General features: G+C 47.1%; 1 pseudogene across 1 annotated transcript in view; it reads right to left on the minus strand.

Moving 5' to 3' along the window:
• Window positions 1-18,143, minus strand: part of LOC311240135 (sodium/hydrogen exchanger 9B2-like) — a 73,636-nt pseudogene extending 55,493 nt beyond the window's left edge. The window contains exon 1 of the transcript XR_014621029.1: window positions 18,102-18,143. The product of XR_014621029.1 is annotated as a sodium/hydrogen exchanger 9B2-like (transcript). The remainder of the gene's footprint in view (window positions 1-18,101) is intronic.
• Between the last annotated feature and the right edge of the window lie 392 nt (window positions 18,144-18,535).

Genomic DNA, 18,535 nt, shown 5'->3' on the forward strand with positions numbered 1-18,535 from the left:
GTGCCGGGAGAAATACACCCTGCCAACAGTCGAGGAAACACTGGGAATGCTGGCCGGAGCCAGGATATTCAGCAAGTTAGACGCGAACATGGGATTTTGGCAAATACCCCTGACTGAGGAGTCGTCAAAGTATACAACTTTCATCACGCCGTTTGGTCGTTACCACTTCAATCGCCTACCTTTCGGCATCGCCTCCGCCCCAGAACACTTCCAAAACAGAATGGTGACTGAGGTCACAGAGGGGCTGGAGGGTGTCGTCTGCCACATGGATGATGTGCTGGTGTGGGGCCGATCACAGGAGGAGCATGACGCTCGTCTGCATGTCGTGCTGGGGAGGATCGAGAAAGCAGGAATCACCCTGAACACAGGCAAGTGCGACCTGTCAAAGGAGGAGGTGACCTTTCTAGGCCATGTGATCTCCAGCAGTGGCATTAACCCCGACCCGAGTAAGACGGATGCCGTGAGGAGGATGGAGGAGCCGACAAATGTCAGTGAGCTGAGAAGCTTTCTCGGCATGGTAAACCAGCTGGGGAAGTTTATCCCGCGGCTGGCGGAGAGAGACAAGGCCCTGCGAGACCTTCTGTCAAAGAAGAACTGCTGGCTGTGGGGCATCGAGCAGGCCAAAGCCTTTCAAGATTTAAAAGATGCACTAATATCTCCACCAGTGTTGGCCATGTACGATAACCACAGGGAGTGCAAGGTCTCAGCGGACGCGTCGTCGTACGGCTTGGGGAGTGTGCTTCTCCAAAAATGGGATGGAGTGTGGAGACCAGTAGCCTATGTGTCGCGGTCTCTCACACAGACTGAGCAGAGATACGCACAGGTTGAGAAGGAGGCCCTGGGCTTGACCTGGGCTTGTGAGAGGTTTAGACATTTTCTCATCGGCAGACGCTTCCAGCTGGAGACGGACCACAAGCCTCTCCTGAGTCTCCTGGGGTCTCAGGCGTTGGATGATCTCCCTCCACGGATTCTGCGCTTCCGGATGCGCCTGATGCGCTATTCCTATTCCATTGCCCATGTGCCAGGGAAGAGCCTGTGGACTGCTGATACGCTCTCACGTGCACCTGTGAAGAGGAGAGAGACACCTGAGGAGGAGGAGTTATTTGAGAATACAAATATCTATGTGGACATGGTAATAGAGAACCTGCCAGCGAGCACTGCCTACCTGGACGAGCTGAGAGAGCAGTTGGAGGGGGACAGTGTGTGCGCACAGGTGAAGCAGCGGTGTGCAGAGGGATGGCCACCACACAACAGTGAGCCGGCTCTCAGGCTGTACTGGGCGGAACAGGCGTCACTCACAGTAGAGGATGGACTGTTGCTGAGGGGAAGCAGGCTTGTAATCCCTTCAACAATGAGAAACGACGTGCTTGCCAGGCTGCATGAAGGCCACCAGGGGGTGGTAAAGTGCAGGGAGCGAGCACGGCAGTCTGTATGGTGGCCCGGGCTCAGCCAGCAGCTGAATGAGCTGGTCCTCAACTGCCGAACATGCAGCAAAGAGAGAGAGAACCAAAGGGAGCCCCTGATGCCATCTCAATACCCGGGGCGACCGTGGCAGAAGTTGGGAGCAGACCTGTTCATGCTGGAGAGCAAGACTTACCTGCTGGTCGTGGATTATGCATCAAGGTACGTGGAGATCGCTCTGCTGACTCCCACAAAATCAACAGACGTCATCCACCACTTGAAGTCAATCTTCGCACGCCATGGTATCCCGGAGGAACTGGTGACGGATAACGGGCCGCAATTCTCCGGAATGGCCTTTGCAGCGTTTGCGACATCATATGGGTTTCGCCATGTCACAAGCAGCCCGAGATATTCCCAGAGTAATGGGGAGGCAGAACGTGCGGTCAAGACAATAAAAGGCCTCCTGAAGAAGGCAGCCGACCCATACCGTGCTCTGCTGGCATACAGAGCCACCCCGTTGCATAACGGGTACAGTCCAGCCCAGCTCCTTATGGGGAGGAGACTCCGCACGGCGGTGCCAACGCTTCCTGCTCTACTGGTCCCTACTCTTCCTGACAGTAAGGCAGTGGTTCAGAAGGAGGAGGAGAGGAGAATGAGAGATGCACAAAGCTACAACCGGCGTCATCGTACGCGAAGTCTCGACAGGCTCACTCCAGGAAAGGAGGTGTGGGTCACAGATCAAAGTGCAACTGGAGTTGTGGTCAGCAGTCACCCCACTCCACGTTCGTACATCATAGATGGACCCCATGGAACATTAAGGCGAAACCGTCGCCATCTCGTCCCCATGGAGCCCTCACCGGAGCAGAGTGCAGCAGAACCTACGGAGCAGGAGGTCCTGGAACCACCAGCTACTCCCAGAACCAGGTCTGGGAGATGCGTGGTGAAACCAACTAGGTTGGACTTGTAAGAGACAGTAGAGAGAGAGAGAGTAAAGAAAAGTGACATTCATGCGATAGAATGATAGAGGTTTATGTTAAGATAAGACATTGTTTCATGTTTATATATATTATTTGTTTAGATATACATTTCGAAAGAAAGCAATTGCTATGTTTAATATAACCCATGGTTTATATGGTGTTAAAGAAATTGTTTAGATCAGTTCAGATGAACAGACCTTTTAGATATAGAGGCAGAATAATCCTCTAAGGTCTGGGGAATCAATGGCAGTCTACCCATTGATTCTAGAAAGGGAGATGTGGTGTTATGTTAATGTGTGTGCGCTATACGCGAAGGTACAGGCCACCGTACTGGGGGTCAAGGGGGGTTGGAGAGGAACCTAGGATGCACACCTGTGTAACGTAGCTAGGCTAAGCTAATAAACATACTTACAACCAAAGCAGAGGACTCACGTATTTGTTACCGTGCAAAGTAACACGACACAGATTAACTAGATTAACGTTTGTGTGTGTGTATGTCTGTGTATGTGTGTATATACAGTATGTGTGTGCGTGTGTGTGTGTGAATGTGTGTGTGTATGTGTGTGTGTGTGTGTGTGTGTGTGTGTGTGCATGTGTGTGTGTGTGTGTGTGTGTGTGTGTGTCACATCGGGGGGGGTTTATCACTATCAGACAGGAACTGTTATCAGTGGTCGGAACAGTGTTGTTTGTCACCGTCCTCCACTGAAGACATTCTCAGTCATATAATTTGTTTCATCCACAAACCTATTTCCCTGCATCCAGTCATGTAGAAGGACATGTTTAAATCTAATGTTTAACCAGAGACATAACTGACTGATCCACTAATAAGACCAGACCGACTGATTAAGCCCGAGCCCTATTTTATGAAAACCCGCCTAAAAATACATACCTAAGTAAATGGAAGATTGCTCCACTTCTACAAGGTCCATTTGCATGTTAACTTGGTATCTAGGGACATCTATGGATCTCAGGGAATGTATTCCCAGTGTATGAAATAGTGTGTCTGTTACTAGCCTTGAGTAAATTGTGATGAACCAAAGGAGAATATCAATTTATTTTTAATTTTATTTTTTTGACAGTAAATAACACCATGCTAAAAATGACCAGACATGAACAATTGAGCTCCTGAGCTCATTCAGCACCGTCTTGAGATCACGTGTACAAAAAATCAAAGCAAATTAATAAAGGGAAGATGATTAAACAGGAGATTTTGTAGAGACAGTACTGAATTCTGCCATCCAGACACATGCAATTTGAAATATGATTATAGAATATAGAATATCAGGCCTATAAATGACCTTAGTATGGCCAACTTACACATGTATCAATCACGATTAATCGCATGATTGTCCTTAGTTAACTGTGATTAATCACAATTTTTTTTATATGTACCTTAAAGGGAGTGGACAGATGCATTAAAACCAAACAATGGACTCTATAAATTGCATACAACAGGTACATACTGTAGCAAAATGTTCCATTACTCAAAGATTAACAATTAACTCATATATTTAATCATTCAATCTTAAAAGGTAGTTTCCCTAGTGTTTGGAAAACAGCACACCTTTATATAAAAGTGGTGACAAATGTCCCCTATAGGGACATCTATGGACCTCAGGGAATGTACAGTATTCCTCAAGGAATGTATTCCCAGTGTTTTCTTTTCATCTTTGACGGTGAATAACCAGATGTGAGCTCATTCAGCACCTTCTTGAGATCACGTGTACAAAAAATCTAAGCAAATTATTAAAGGCAAGATGATTAAACAGGTTTTGTAGAGACAGTACTGAATTCTGCCATCCAGACACATGCAATTTGAAATATGATTATAGAATATAGAATATCAGGCCTATAAATGACCTTAGTATGGCCAACTTACACATGTATCAATCACGATTAATCGCATGATTGTCCTTAGTTAACTGTGATTAATCACAATTTTTTTTATATGTACCTTAAAGGGAGTGGACAGATGCATTAAAACCAAACAATGGACTCTATAAATTGCATACAACAGGTACATACTGTAGCAAAATGTTCCATTACTCAAAGATTAACAATTAACTCATATATTTAATCATTCAATCTTAAAAGGTAGTTTCCCTAGTGTTTGGAAAACAGCACACCTTTATATAAAAGTGGTGACAAATGTCCCCTATAGGGACATCTATGGACCTCAGGGAATGTACAGTATTCCTCAAGGAATGTATTCCCAGTGTTTTCTTTTCATATTTGACGGTGAATAACCAGATGTGAGCTCATTCAGCACCTTCTTGAGATCACGTGTACAAAAAATCTAAGCAAATTATTAAAGGCAAGATGATTAAACAGGTTTTGTAGAGACAGTACTGAATTCTGCCATCCGGACACATGCAATTTGAAATATGATTATAGAATATCAGGCCAATAAATTACCTTAGTATGACACCTTAGTATTGTACAGTACATCTATGGATCGGGCCAAATCTCTCCTTTCCAATGGCAGAGTTCAATCTGGATTTAGCTATTTATTTTATAATGTAAATTTCTCCGTAATTTTTTACCAGATTGCAACGCCGTTTTTTGCTAGACGTTCACAGAAAGGTAGAGAAACTAACTGTGTTCTGTTTTCTGGCAATAACATTCAGGTTTGTGGGAGATAATCCCAAAAAATAAGAGAAATAAAAAAGATAAATCCAGAAGTCAGATGATTGACAGGGGCTGGCATGAGCTAAGAAGTGTAGTTTTTCGAAACTCGAAAAACCCATCGAAAGTCCTGGGTCTCCTCTCCTCATAGGACTACAAACAAAATGGCGGTGCGCATTTCCTAGCGTCAATATTCGCCTTTTTCCGATTGGATTTCTATATTCAATTCAACTTTATTTCAGACACTTCGATAAAACAAAGAATGGATTGCACGGAGCAAGTTGCACCCTTACTTACAATTCATTATGAATTGAAAATGGGGGACCCTGATGTAAACAAGACGAAAGTCTTTCTCTGGTCTGCATCCCCTTAACAATTGTGTGTATTGAGCCGTACTGTATTGTACCCATTCTGCAATCTGTTAATAAAATGTTCATTCAATCAATCAATCAATCTGCACAGTGATTCATTGAATGACAATTTTATTAACAGATTGCAGAATGGGTAATTTTTTTTTAGTTCCGAACAAATCCAGGTCACCCACACCGGAGGCAAGTGCCTTTACCTCAAGACTAAACTAGCCATAACCTTAACCCCTACCCTAACCCGAACCCTAACTCTATATCTTTCTTAACCATAACTGTTAAACATTAAAACAAACCATCATGCTGTGTTGGTATCAGAGTGGGCGGGTGGTTTAGTGTAGTAGTGGTGAGAGCACTCGCCCGTGACCACAATCATTGTTAGTTCGACTCCTGGTCGTGGCGTTTGTTTTGGACTTTTGCCAATACGAAACATAATTATATTACTTATACAAGACAGTGAGGGTGGCTCAGTAGGTAGAGCAGTCGTCTGGTAGTCGGAAGGTTCCCGGTTCAATTCCCGCCCCTTTATTCCCGCGTGTCGAAGTGTCCTTGAGCAAGACACTTAACCCCTAATTGCTCCCGATGTGCAGGTTGCCTCCGCCATCGGTGTGTGAGTGAATGGATAAGGTAAAAAATTGTAAAGCACTTTGGATAAAAGCGTTATATAAATTTACCATTTACGTAAATGCACGGTGCACGGTGATTGATTGCAAATTTTATTAACAGATTGCAGAATGGGTACAATACAGTATGGCTCAATACACACAATTGTTAAGGGGATGCAGACCAGAGAAAGACTTTCGTCTTGTTTACATCAGGGTCCCCCATTTTCAATTCATAATGAAGTAAGTAAGGGTGCAATTAGCACAGTGCAATCCATTCTTTGTGGATCCCGCCCTGAGTAATTAAACTCATTTACAGTGCCGTCGAGATGTTACATTCACAAGTGTCACAGTGCGTTCATAAATATAAAGACATCAGACAATCAGAATAATTAAGACCACATTTTAAAATACATTTACATTTATTTTATTTTTTATTTTTTTCCTTCTTTTTCCGTTTTTCTCCCATCCCAATGTTAGTCGTTATGCCAATTCCCAATCCCCCCTCCTGGCCGTTGCGCACTCTAACCCCTACCGTCGGTCTGGGAGGGCGGAGACTATCACATGCTTCCTCCGACACATGTGCAGCCAGCCCACCACTTCTTTTCACCTGGCAGCGCGGACTCTCACTGGGGGAGTGTAACGTGTGGAAGGTCACACTACCTCTCCCAGATCCTTCCCTTGCTGTGCAGGCGCCCCGACCGAACTGTAGGAGTCGCTGTTTACAACGACCACGACCCACCCACGCCGGCTTCCCACCGCTAACACTGCCAATTGTGTTAGTATGGACGGTCGGCCAAGCCGGAGGCACCACAGCCGGATTCGATCCCACTGGCTCTGTGGTGGTAGACAGAATCATAGTCCGCTGCGCTACCCGGCCGCCCTCATTTAATTTTTTTAAAGAAATTAAAAGAAATAGCAAAACATTTAAACAGAGGTCATCATTTTTAAACAATTACATATTGTGGTGACCTGATTGGTCATTAAGGTTCTAAACCGACCCATAGACACTAGTGTCTAGTTTCAGTGTTTCCTGCAGGGTATTCCATGATGTAGGGGCAGAAACTCTAGGCACTCTAAATTTAAGCCAAAAACTGGATCGCGTACGACAGGGTCCAGTGGTCCATTCCAATAAAGAACTCATATCATTTTGACAATATCTAATTATAGCTTTATAAATAAAAAGATTCCAATGCAACTTACGCCTGTCTGCCAGAGAGGCCCACCCAACCTTATTATATAGGATATAACTATCACCGGTGATAAATCTAATGGCTGAATAGTAAACAGAGTCTAAGGGCTTAAGATTGGAAGCCGCTGCATGTCTATAAATCACATCTCCGTAATCCAAAACAGATCAGAACACTGCTTCAACAACTCTCTTTCTGCTAATCATAGGGAAGCTGGCTCTATTTCAATACAAAAAGCCAATCTTTTTCCGTAATTTACTGGCGAGAATGCCCACATGATATTTAAATGTAAATCCTTCATTAATCCAAATACCAAGGTATTTGTATTCTGAAACTCTCTCGATACTCCGTTCAGAGTAGATATATGCAAGTCACTATAAACAATATATGACAAATCTACAAACAGGGCAGCACAATGCTTTCCTTTGTCAAGGGCTGATACAATGTCATTTATAACTGAACTTATCCTGAATTTCCCCAAGGGGATCAATAAAGGAATATCTTATCTTAACTACAGTAGCTGCCAAGATTGTACTGTGTTTTTCTCTAAAACCAGATTGGTGTGGGTTTAATATAAAGTGCTTTGTGATGAATGTTTTAAGTTGGTTGTTTACCAATGACTCCAGGATTTTTGCTAGACAGGATAACTTGGAGATTGATCTGGAATTATTTAGGTAACTTTTACCCCCCCCCCCCCCCCCCCCCCCTTTATGCAAGGGGGTCACATGGGCTGTTTTCCAGGCAACAGGAACCACACATGTTAGTAGTGAAAGATTAAATATGTGTGTTATTTGCTCCGAAACCAATGGTGCAGCTATTTTGAGGAAAGAAGGATCCAACCCATCCTCTCCAGTTGATTTCCTGGTATCAATGGCTTGAAGTGCCTCAAGAACAGAGTTTACAGACAAGGGTTGTAAATTAACCCTTTCACCACCGCACTACCAAAACGGTTAACCCTTTCACCGCGATGATACACAAAAGGTTAACCCTTTCACTGCCACACAACAGCCGGCGACCGTCGATTGTGTGATAGTAAAGGGTTAACCTTCTGTCGTGTGGCAGTGAAAGGGTTAAACTGAAAATTGTTTCCTCTCTGCACAGGGAATGTACAGGGATGTACTCCTGATCCTGTCCACCAGGTGGCCCTACATGGCTATTCTTAAATAGATGACCAGCTTCGACAAAATGTTTGTTTATGGCTAAAAAGAAACAGGGAAATTGTGGTACTGGTCTCATTTAGATTTACCGCCTTCCAAAACTTAGCAGGATCTGAGTAGGAGCTGGTTATATTATCATACTGGCCAATCGCGTCTCGCTCTTCGCCATTATGAGATATCTCTTATCTCCTAGCACATAATGTGCTCACGAACAAACAAATGCACATGACCAGGCCACGCCCCCGCGTCCCATTATATGACGCCGGACATGGTCACACTCTACCTTCCTCTTTTTTGTTTCCAACACGGAAGTAGCAGTGCACTCTGTGAACTAGCTGTTATGAAACGCAGGGAGAATTTACACAATGTTGGGTATTCGCCAGAAGTTCACCAGCCCCTGGAATCTTCTCGGCACATCCTACACAGCGCAACGGGCCTGTCCTGGGTTTTCCTCGTCTCGTGACAGCGGATTGAGGGACGTCGCGTGACGGTTAGCAGTCGAGCTAAGTCGTGCACGGGTAAGGCCTGCGTTCTCAGGCATTGATACTAGCATGAGTAATACTGCTCGTTGTCCCGTGAGACAGCCGAGTGATGTATTGGCGCGAGGGGCAGGATCTTTGGAAAAACATGGTCGTCATGACTCTGTTTTGGGTGTTTTCCCAGCTATCCTATAGTGCGCGGCTAATGCTAATGCTACAATGCTAGGACGCCGTTCCTTTGTTCCCCGCCGAGGACTGTCTTTACTAAAAGGTCTTCCCTCCTCTTAACCATTCATGCTGACGGTCAATCGGTGTCTAATGTTGGGGGTAGAGCTGCCGCGGTATCGGTATTACCGCGGTATCGCTGTTACATCACGCCCACCGCAGAGTTGGGCTGAATACCGCATCACCGCTGTTTTTTATAATAATAATAAAGTACCCTGCTCTCGTTGGGCTTGCGGCTCTGCAGATATACCCTACTTCTCTGTCAAGGTTCCAAGCGACCCTATTGGGTACCAGAAAAGTCACATGAAACACTGCAGACTACTGATTGGTCAGAAGAGAGACGCGTCACACGTTGGAGCGTCCTGCAGTGTGTTACCACCAATCGGCAAGCGCGTATTAGGTTTTTACTTCCTGAATGTCAGCCATTGATCACAACACGGCTAATACGTTAGCTCCCGCCGGAGACCGGAGTGGATTACCGTCGCTCCTCAGGGGGAACGAAGCATAATGATTTTACTGCAACGAAATGTTATAATAAAAGCCCTTCGTTCTATACACTTGTCTGATTGAAAACTTTATTAACAGACCGCAGAATGGGTACAACTCAGCACGCTCTGAGCAAAGAAAGGAACGGAGATATGAATTGAGTAATGCTTGCCTTGCTATGGTCCGGTAAATACGCTGATGTTATTGAACGTGTTATAACGTTAATGCCACAAAACGAATGCCTTTGTAATCATAAGTAGTAACGTTATAATAATAATAATAATAAGAAGAAAGGGTCGGGGGGGTAACCGGCGGGCGCGCCGCTACCACCCCTGCCCGCGACACAGAGTGAACGGCGCACGACCAGAGGGGAGACTTCGAATCCGTGTTTCACTTTTAATATAACGAATGCGTGCTTGCCGAATCCCAAACAATATTCATGCTGCAAAGTCATCCTCTAAAGATAGACATTTAGACTAGAGGCAGGCTATATGCTATAAAGAGTAGACAAAAAAAAAAATGCATTCAAACTTTTTTTTTGTGTGTGTGTGTGTGTGTGCGGTAATAACCGCAGCGGTAGGAAATATTTCGCAAATTTGTGCGGTAAGGAAAACATCAATACCGCGGCAGCTCTAGTTGGGGGTTTAACGGGGGCTTGTTTACCATTTACATGGGTGGATAAGCTGAGGCGCAGGGCTGGTGTGCTTTTTGTGAATCTATGAATTGTGTGGACGGGACTGGTGTTTTTCTCTGGTCTGCATCCCCTTAACAATTGTGTGTATGGGCTAGCCCATTCTGCAGTGTGTTAGTGGAGTTTTCGTTCATTTACCCCTTCATGGGTGCACACCACAGTGGAGGTTGCTGCATGCCTACTAGTGAGGCAGTGCTTCACTATAGTAGACTTTGGTCTGCAGCCACCACTGGTGTTCCGTGCTTGTGAAGCAGGTGGCATCAGTCCTTTGCCTCTGACATGGTGGAACGGTGTCCCGCCCGGCCAACGCCATGAGGCGAGTCGGCCCGGCAGGTGGCTGGTGGGCTGTTAAAGCCTATACCGCCGTGCTATAGAATTAGCAGCAATTGCTGTTTTTTCTGTCAAAAATGGTGTCGGTGGTGGGGCCTTAGGGCCAGCCGACGTCAAAACATCGCGCAAAGTTTTGAGGTTATTCAGCTTTTGACCTAGCCGCAAGCTATAACCGCAGGGAGGGCTAGGATGCTGTCAACGCTTGTTCACAGACATCTTTGGTTGGAACAGTCTCCCCTTGAGGAGGAGAGAAGGTTTTTCCCTCCTCAGGGCTCCCCTCTCCGCAGAGGGACTTTTAGTCTTTCAGCAGGAGCGCGGGTGGTATTTAACCTAGGCCCCACACCGCCTCACACCGTGCAGCCAGAGGTGAGGGCGCGGCCTCACCAGCAGCTGTGGCGAGGCCCCCGACCAGCGCCCATGTTTCCCCCGCCTGAGGTACCCTGGGCACAAAGACAACAGGTGATCACAAGGCCGACAGCCTTGGCGGCCGAGGGATCGGCTACATTAGATGAGCACGCCCTAAAAAACCGTCACCGTCTAGCTGTGTCTAGCATGCTCTCCAGTCACTCGCCCCCCCAACACCAGCGGGATACGGGCTCTGATTTGTTCCTTTTGGCTGCGGGCCGCGTGCCCTCAGTGAAGCACAAGCGGCCCCACGTTTCTCATGGGGACAGGGGCTGTCAAGCGGCTCCCACGCCACACGTTCTGCGTCTGTGTTTGGTGAGCCTGGTGTTGTGTCTGTCAACGATGAAGGTTGTCAGCGGGGGAACTCGAGGCCCAGGAGGTCGCAGCGTGAGTTCCCCCAGCCCCACCCTCGCCAGGCCGGGTATCACGTTAGTGCCTCCCACGGCCGGAAGACCGGCGGTGGTCAGTCAGGCAAGCGTGGTTTGGGTGGTAGTAATATCACCGCAGGGCTACGGTGTGTAGGAACCCACCCTATCGGGCAGTGTGGGGACCACACGCCTTGCATGTCCAGCTGCAGAACAGATCCTCAGCAGTCCATTCCGGGGAGATGTTCAGTGGGGGAGCTTTTGTCACCCAGTGTGATGTCAGCTTCCCCCGTATCAAACCGGCCCTTTCTGTCGGGGTCCCCCCCTTGGGTGCGATTGCCTCGTTGGTAGTGTCAGGGTGTGATATCCCGGCTCCGCGAGACGCCCTGCTCGCGCGTTTGAGTCCAGGGTTGGCAACGCACAGCGGGTGGGACCGGGCCACCTATCTACGGTTCCTGGCGCACCAGCGCCAAGTGGCGGCAGGTGCGCTTGGGATTATCATCACATAGGCTACAACAGTGCCATATGTCGAGGTGGATGGAGAGAACGCTGAGGCGGGGACTTGTGTTGCAATTTGCACAACCCCACCCTCCGTTTTCAGGTTTGGTACAGACCCTATATTGACAGCTCTGGCAGACGAGATCCAATCTCTGTTAGCGAAGCAAGCCATCGTCGTGGTCCCAAAGGAGGACGCGATGCGTAGCGTTTCCTCCCGGTATTCTCTGGTGCCCGAGAAATCGGGGGAGGGTGTCAGACCCATACTGGACCTATCTCATGGAAGGTTCAGAATGTTGACAATCTCCCGTGACCGTCTCCTCCTGGACGACGTTATGGTCCTTGGCCGGTCAGGGTAGATCGCCAGGTCTCATACCAGGCAGGTGGTGGCTCGTCAGCCTGGGTTTTGCTGTAGACTGGAAGTAGAGTACTCCTCTTCCCAGTCAACGTGTGGAGTACCTGGGCTTTTTATTGAATTTATTGATCTTTTTCCCCCTCCATTTTTCCTCCGATTTTCTCCCATCCCAATGTTAGTCGTATGCCAATTCCCAATCCCCTTCCTGGTCGCTGCGCACTTACCCCCCACAGTCAGATCATCTGGGAGAGTGGAGGCTATCACGTGCTTCCTCCGACACACGTCCAGCCAATCAACCGCTTCTTTTCACCTGGCAGCGCGGATCCTCCCCGAGAGGGTGTAGCGTGTGGAAGGATCACACTATCCCACTCAGGTCCTATCCGCGCTTAGCAGGCGCCCCGACCGAATTGTAGGAGTCGCTGTTTACAACGACCCGGACCCACCCCGCCAGCTTCTCCCACCCTCTAATACAGCCAATTGTATTAGTGTGAATGGCCAGCCAAGCTGGTGACAACCCCGGAGCTGTGAGCTGGATTCGAACAGGCGAATCCAGCTCACAGCTCCGGGGTTGGTGACGAACGCAATCTCCGCTACGCCACCTAACCGCTACCTGGGCTTTTTCTAAGCTCAAGGTCTATATGGGCATCCCACTCAGAGCGGCGGCGCGCTCTGGAGGTTCCGTCCTAGGATGGTTACGGCGCTGTCCGTGATGCGCCTGCTGCTGTGGTCCCTCTTGGCCTCCTCTTCATGAGGAGGATACAGAGGTGGTTTTTTCCAGTATGGAAATGGACCCGGTGAGAGACATGTGGAAGCGGCTGAGGGTTCCCATGTCAGTACTGGGGGACCTCGTCCTCTGGGGAGGGCCTGGTTCCCTCACCAGCGGGGTCCCCGTGGGCAGCAGGCTGTCACACGTCACGGTCTTCACCGACGCCTCCCTCATGGGATGGGGGGGGGGGACGTGTCGGGCCAACGCAGTAGGGGGCAGCTGGCAAGACCATGCTGCCCGGTCTGTGCTACATTCAATGTGTTGGAATTGAAGGCAGTCCTTCTGGTCCTCAAACGGCTCGGCCACCTTGTGGTGGGCAAGCATGTTTTGGTCAGGACGGACAACACGACGTCAGCGTCGTATATTGTCAGACAGGGAGGAGTGCGCTCCCCCCGTCTGCACCGGGCGGCAGTCGGGCTCTGACTATGGGCGTTCTCCATCTGCGCTGCCTGAGGGCTCTCCACATCCCCGGCAGGGAGAATGTGGGTGCAGGTGTGATGTCGCGGGGCGTTCCTCACCCTGACGAGTGGGGACTACATCCAGACATAGTCGGGCAGGTCTGGGACCGATTCCCTGGCCGTCCGGGATTCTGTACGCATTCCCCCTCTTACAGGTGTAGGATAGCTCAGCTGTTGGGGCGGGTACGTTGGGAGCGCAGGACTTGGTCCTGGTCGCGCCGGGCCGGGGCTCAGCTGTGTGGTCCCCGGCCCTGATTCAGCTTTTGGTGGCCCCGCTGTGGCCTGTTCCGTGGTCACCGCGGGCCCTCTCTCAGGCACGCAGAACTCTGTTCTGCCTCCTGTTCTGGGGCAGCCTCTAGGCTTGGCTGCTGACAGTGTGAATCTGGTGGGGATGCGTCTTGACTATTCTGTGGTTAACACTATCCGGTACGCACGCGCTCCGTCCTCTACCGCGGCTTACGCTGGGGAGTGGCGTATGGTCGAGTGTGGGGGCAGAACATTGTTCAGCCACCCTCTCGTAGAACATTCATGCTTGGCGCTCTGCGTCTCAAGCCTGTGGAACGTTCTCTGTCTCCGAGTGGGACCTTCAACTGGTCCTGGGCCGGTTGTCGGAGGCCCCGTTTGAGCCTCTTGAGCAGGCGCCATTGGATCAGCTGTCTTTGAAGACCGCATTTTTTTTGGCCATCACCTCTGCTTAGCGCGTGGGTGAGCTGTGTGCTCTCTCGGTGCGGCCTGAGTGCCTGTCTATTTGGCCGATAGCGGTGCGACTCTGAGGCCTAATCCAGTCTTCGTGCCAAAGAATATCCGGAGCTCTTTTCGCTCCAGGGATATTGTGGTTGAGGCGTTCGTCCGCCTACTCACGCTAGTGAGTTGGAGGCGGGCCTTCACCTGTCATGTCCTGTCCGTGCACTGGGGGTTTACCTCAGGACTCGGGCTCTCTGGGCTTCCGTTCAACTGTTTGTTTGTTACGGTGGCCCTTGAGTGGGTGAGGCGCTGTCCAAGCAGCACCTGTCACATTGGTTGTGCGGGGACATTGCCTTTTGCTGCACGTTGGCTGGACAGGTCCCACCTCGGGCTGCTGCCCTGTTAGGGGGGGCCTCGGTGGAGGACATCTGTGCTGCGGCCTTCTGGTCCTCCCCGGGTCCCTTCGTTAGGTTTTACCTCGTGGACGTGACTGGGGGTTCTGTCTCCCAGGCGGTTCTGAGGTCTGGGACCTCTCCTGCATCCCACCATTGGTGGGGTAGCAGGGGTGTGTGGGTGTGTAGCACGGGGTGCTGTGTCACACGTGGTCCCGCCTGTGCTGTGCGTTTTCAGGGGTGTCTGGTTCCCCCTTTTTTCGCACTTTGGTGGAGTTGACTGCCTCCCCCCCTTTGTTAGGACGGGCGGTGGACGGGACTCCCCTCCTCCCTGGTTGGGGCTTACGGGCCCTCAGGGGGTACACTTGTCGGGCCACGCGTCTGCTCTGCCCCATATCTCATAATGGCGAAGAGCGAGACGCGATTGGCCAGTATGATAATATAACGAAAATCCTATAACCTAGTTATATGAATACTGGCTGAGCGTCTCGCTCTTAGCGCCCTGAGGTCCCTTGGATGGGTTTTCAGTGTTGGAAATCTTTCTGAGGAAGGTAGAGTGTGACCATGTCCGGCGTCATATAGTGGGATGCGGGGGCGTGGCCTGGTCACGTGCATGTGAGTGCATTTGTTTGTTCGTAAGCACATTATGTGCTAGGAGATAAGAGATATCTCATAATGGCGAAGAGCGAGACGCTCAGCCAGTATTCATATAACTAGGTTATAGGATAACCTTTCGTTACTAGTTCTAAGTAATACTCAACTTTAGCCGTTCTCACAGATGCTGTACATTTATTTCTGAGCTGTCTAAATGCTGCCCAGTGTGACTGATCAACAGACCGTCTGGCAAGTGACCAGGCTCTATCTCTCTCCTTAACACTTTGAGTGCCAACGACGAGAAATCTCGTTATTAATCGTTATTTTTTTTATTAGCGATTTCCATTCATTTTTCATCAATCTAGCCTCACGTTACCACTGGGACTCTCTCTGAGCTCGAACAGAGAAAATACCGCCCCTATCATCTCCCGGATGATAATGCACCCATTGGATTGGACTGAATGAAAACGCATGGGGAAAAGAAAATCCGGAATCCACATTTTACTTACCGAGCCGATTGCAGTCTTTGTGGTCTCTCAGAACAGCATGGAATATGTGTTTCCAGCACCCAGCGTTGGATCAATAAACGCGCTCGATATTTGGAATGGCGATCAGGAATTGGAATAATCTTTTTGGAGAACATCTGATCTGAGGTAAGGAATCTATTTTACCAGTCTTGGGGTAATCTATCTAAGGATCTAAGGATCTATATTGGGACCGCTGTTGTTTAGTTTATACATTAATGATCTTCCAGCTGTATGCAATAAGTCTGACATCCAGATGTATGCAGATGATACGGTCATTTATGTCCATGCAGAAACCAAGCAGCAAGCTGCAAACAAGTTAACAGCGGTGTTGACATCGGTCACTGAATGGTTGACTAACTCATGTCTGCATTTAAACACCAAAAAGACTGTTTGCATGTTTTTTACAAAGAGGCTGATGAATACTGTCTCACCTGATGTCTATGTCAGAGGAGAAAGGTTGACAGTTGTATCCGAATATAGATACCTTGGGATAAAAATGGACTCCAATCTTACATTTAAAAAACAAATCAAATCGGTAGTAAACAATGCAAAGTTTCACTTATCAAACTTCCGTCACATCAGAAACTCTCTGTCAACAAAAGCAGCAGCACTGTATTTTAATGCCATTATTATGTCACACTTAACATACTGTCTGACTAGCTGGACACAAGCCTCCTGTACAACATTATGATCTGTACAGGTAGTTTACCATCAGGCTGTGAAAGTTCTGGACAGGAAAACAAACAGCCACCACCATTGTTATAGCATAGCAAACCAGAACCTACTGAGCTGGGACAATCTTGTCAAATTCAAAGATGCCTGCCTTACCTATAAAATCCTACATGGCTTGGCTCCTCCCCCCCTCTGTACTTTCATAAAACAGAAAGCATCTGCTGATAGATATACCAGGTCTGTAGTCAGAGGGGACTGTGTAGTCCCAAACAGGAGGTCTGCTTTTAGTCAGACAGCCTTTTCCGTGAGAGCAGCCCACACCTGGAACAGTCTGCCAACACGGCTCAGGGAGTATCAAAGTTACATCTCATTTAAAACTAACTTAAAATCATGGTTGAGAGATGGTCAAGTGTGCGACCATTTTAACTGAGGGGTTGTATTTTAATGTATGTATTTTAGTGTATTGTAACCTATACTGATTCCTACTGTGTTTTAATTATTGTACTATGTTTTTTAACTGAGGGGTTGTATTTTAATGTATTTATTTGTATGTATTTTAGTGTATTGTAACCGATATTGATTCCTACTGTGTTTTAATTATTGTACTATGTTTTAATTATTGTTGTGCTCATGTCACCTGCCCCAGAGACTACAGTTGAAAATTAGCCAACTTGGCTAAACTGGCATATTTACAGTCAAATGTTCCTTAATATGCACCGTCTCTGTATTTTAAACCAATAAATACAAATACAAATACAAATCAGAGCTTTTTTCACAGATATATCAACGTGTCCCCTATCTGTGTATGTGTGTGCGTGTGTGTGTGTGTGTGTGTGCTGATAATCGATTTTTCAGCCCGCTTCTCTAGCGTGCATAAGTACACATATACTATCGATAATCTAGCGTTTATTTGAAAACGATTCTTATTTGAAACGTTTTTTGTGTATTCCAGTAAAGGGCGATTCCTGTGGAATCTCTTTTTCTTTCTGGAAATTTCCAAAAACGAGCGTTTTTCTGGTATAAAACGGAAATGTACAGATGAAAAAACTATCCATTTCGACAATGTTGACTGCAAGCAAGTCATTGATAAACGACGGGCGTATTAGACACATAGCCATAATTTAAGATATAGTTTATGCGTTCGCAAATGTGCTCGCCCTCTCATTGAATAGAGCGCTGGCACTCAAGCGCTAAATCGTGCGCCCCCTGCTGGCACTCAAAGTGTTAAGCAAGGCAGATAATTCAGGTGTGAACCAAGGTATTAATCTATTAATTGTGTCCTATAATCACAAGCTATAGGACAGTGATCACTGACACCTAATTCAAAAACACCACAAGCAATAATTGTATCAGTCTTATTAGAAAACATAAGTCAATTATACTTGACCTAGAATTAATCTTTAGATTTGGCCTGGTGGGTTCAGTAACCAACTGAGATAAGCCAATGCTACTACTAATGTCTCTAAGATGGTTTGAATCATTACTAAGCCAATCAATATTAAATCACCTAGAACTATCAGTTCAACATTTGAGTACTGAGATAGTAACTCTGCTATCCTATCAATAGAGTTAACATCGGCTGATGGGGGTCTAACTCCAATCACATTAACGGATTTATTGGGTCCCGAATACATTTTTCAAACAAGAATTTCAAAACATTTTGGAATTGTTACAGTGTTTAAAATAGTCACAGAAAAACATGAATTAACTTAACATAGCCATCCCTCCCCCTCCCAGTCCTATCCGCTCTAAACAGGTTGTAATTGTCTCTAGAGTTATACATCCAAGTCAGAATCACCTTTCTTAAGTGATATATTAATAATACAAAATAATAGAATGATAGAATGACAGATGTCTTACTTGTGGATTGCTCTTCTCTCCATGATTGGTCATGTTAGACTGATGCTGACAGGCTTCAACGTCCATCGATCACACGGTACGACCACTCTCTAGAAAACACACTGATCACAACAACACATGTAGACACTTGTATCATACACACAATATATACAATACACACACACCACACATACTTTTATCATATACACAATATACACAATACACACACATACTTTATCATCATCATACACACAACACACCCACACAATACATACTTTTATCATATACACAATATATACAATACACACAATACACCCACACAATACATACTTTTATCATATACACAATATATACAATACACACACATACATAATTTACTTTTTACACATACTTTTATCATCATCATACACACAACACACCCACACAATACATACTTTTATCATACACACAATATA

The sequence above is a fragment of the Notolepis coatsorum genome (genome assembly GCF_963971535.1).
Source record: "Notolepis coatsorum genome assembly, chromosome: 1".
Taxonomy (NCBI): Eukaryota; Metazoa; Chordata; class Actinopteri; order Aulopiformes; family Paralepididae; genus Notolepis; species Notolepis coatsorum.